General features: G+C 44.2%; 1 pseudogene; it reads left to right on the forward strand.

Moving 5' to 3' along the window:
• Positions 1-1,721: 1,721 nt before the first annotated feature.
• Positions 1,722-2,214, forward strand: LOC101828036 (annotated as a pseudogene).
• The last annotated feature ends 498 nt before the right edge of the window (positions 2,215-2,712 follow it).

A 2,712-nucleotide genomic window follows, 5' to 3' on the forward strand; every position in this document is an offset into this window, starting at 1 on the left:
TCAGAGTTGGAGTTACAGGCAAGTGCAAACCATCTGGTTGGTTGTGTGGGTGCTGAGATCTGAACTCTGCTCTTTATTGTTGCATACAAACGCTCTGTAGTGGTTTGAAAGAAAATGGTCCCCAAAGGGAGTGACAGTATTAACAGGTGTGGTCTTGTTGTAGGAAGTGTGTCACTGTGGGGGTGGTCTTTGAGGTCTCTTGTGCTCAAGCTTCTCTCAGTGTGACAGTCAGTCTACTTCCTGTTGCCTGCAAGATGTAGCACTCTCAGCTGTTTCTCCAGCACCCCCATCTGCCTGAGCGCCATGCTCCCTGCCACCATGACAATGGACTGAAACCCTGAAATTGTGAGTCACTCCAATTAAATGCTTTCTTTATAAGAGTTGCTGTGGCCATGGTGCCTCTTCACAGCAATAGAAACCCAAGACACATTCTTAACAGTTGGACCTTCTCTCTAGTCCTCAAAAGTTAAAAAAAAAAACCTTGCCCCCACCCTGTCTCATCTATCTATGTATATATGTGTGTGGGCACATGTGTGTCCCTCTATACATGCTGAGTTTAGAAGATAACTTGCCAGGAGCTGGAGGGATGGCTCTGCAGTAAAGAGCACTGACTGCTCTTCCAGAGGCCTGGTTCCAGTTCCCAGCTCCCACGTTGCAATTCACACTGTCTGTAACTTCCACTCCAGGGGATCCAACACCCTCATAGAGACATAGAAACGCAGACAAAACACCAATGCCCATGAAATAAAAATTATTTATTTTTTAAAAAGATTTATTTATTATGTGTACAGTGTTCTGCCTGCATGTATCCCTACACGCCAGAAGAGGGCACCAGATCTCATTACAGATGGTTGTGAGCCATCATGTGGTTCTGGGAAGAGCAGGCAGTGCTCTTAACCGCTGAGTCATCTCTCCAGCCACCAATAAAAATAAACTGAAAAAATTTTTAAAGATTTATTTATTATGTATACAGTGTTCTGTCTGCATGTAACCCTGCAGGCCAGAAGAGGGCATAAGATCTCATTAAAATGGTTGTGAGCCATCATATAGTTGCTGGGAATTGAACTCAGGACCTCTGGAAAAGCAGCCAGTGCTCTTAACCTCTGAGCCATCTCTTCAGGAGCTAAAAATAATTTTTAAAAAATGTGAAACATTAAAAGAGGAAAAAAGAAAAGGAAAGTGCTTTGCCGAAGCTAGCTCATTCCTTCCGCCACGTGCGTATTGGGACTTGAACTCGATATCTGGCAGGGAGTACCTTTACCCACAGAACCATCTGACTGGCCAGTCAAATGAAGTATTGAATTTGCTGCTCAGATGAGGCTGACCCTGAACTACTGATCTTCCTTTGATACTACCCAAGTAAAATAATAAGTTTGTATTACTACCCCTGGCTTCACAATCTAGTCTTAAATTCTGTTGCTAAAGTAATTGGTAGTCAAAACCGAAGTTCTCACCACCCTGTTCCATTGTCTGCTGACATTTTCTTCCACTGGGTGTTCTGCTCCAGCTCCCAATCCCTTACCCTTTGCAACCATGTGACTTGATCAGTAGTTTTCTTTAAGTCTTTTTTGTTTTGTTTTGTTTTAAAGATTTACTATGTAGGCCATTTCGTGGATGCCAGCGAATGGAGAGCATCTTGCCCGAGCAGATCCCGAAGTGCGCAGGTGGTCCTGTCGGAGTGTTGGCATTTGAGCTTTGGTGTTTGGACGCAGGATCTCTAAATGCATCGTGATTCCTGTCCATTAGATTGTAAGGTTTATGTAGGCAATCTTGGAAACAATGGAACAAAACTGAACTAGAGCAGGTTTTGGGCTATTATGGACCACTTCCAAGTGTGTGGGTTGCTCGCAACCCTCCTGGCTTTGCTTTCGGTGAATTTGAGGATCCCCGAGACGCCGTTGATGCTGTCCGAGAGCTGGATGGGAGAACACTATGCGGTTACCAAGTGAGAGTGGAACTGTCGAATGGTGAAAAAAGAAGTTGCGATCGTGGCCCACCTCCCTCTTGGGGTCGACGCCCTCAAGAGATTATTGAAGGGGGAGTCCTCCACCTCGGCAAAGATCTCCAAGAAGGAGAAGCTTCCCTCGAACCCGGAGCAGGTCACTTTCTAGAGACAGGAGAAGAGAAAGGTCTCTGTCTTGTGAAAGAAACCACAAGCCATCTCGATTTTTCTCTAGATCTCGTAGCCGATCCAGGTCACATGAAAGGAAGTAGGCCAGTCGGCTAAGGAAGTGGTGTACAGGAAATGACTTCATTTGACAGAAGTATGTACGGGAAATTCAAGCTTTATTTGAGACTTTCATTATCTTGGTGCATTTTTAAGATGTTTTAGCTGTTCATATTTGCTTTGAACTTTAGTTTTTCATAGACTGAAATAAACCTAGATCCTGCCCAGTTAAAGTGTGATGTGCTAATGATATAGAAACCAGTGGTGGGGATAGATAAAGCTCTAGTTTATTTAGAAGCTGGGATACGGTGCGGAGATGTGGGTAAAATGATAGGCAGTCTTTAAAAGCTGTTGTTGAACACCAGCTTACAGGTAAAGCGTGGGAACTGCACACTGAAGGCTTTCATAGGTTCCTTACTGATTGCTATGTATGGATGCAAAGCTGTAACAGTCTTTACTTGGAAATGGAAGACTAAGTTACCAGTGTCCTGTCAGTGTAAGGGTACATTGTAGAGCTGAACCTTCCAGTTGCTGTGAAAGATTTC

The sequence above is a fragment of the Mesocricetus auratus genome, unplaced genomic scaffold (assembly GCF_017639785.1).
Source record: "Mesocricetus auratus isolate SY011 unplaced genomic scaffold, BCM_Maur_2.0 Super-Scaffold_100007, whole genome shotgun sequence".
NCBI classification, from domain to species: Eukaryota; Metazoa; Chordata; class Mammalia; order Rodentia; family Cricetidae; genus Mesocricetus; species Mesocricetus auratus.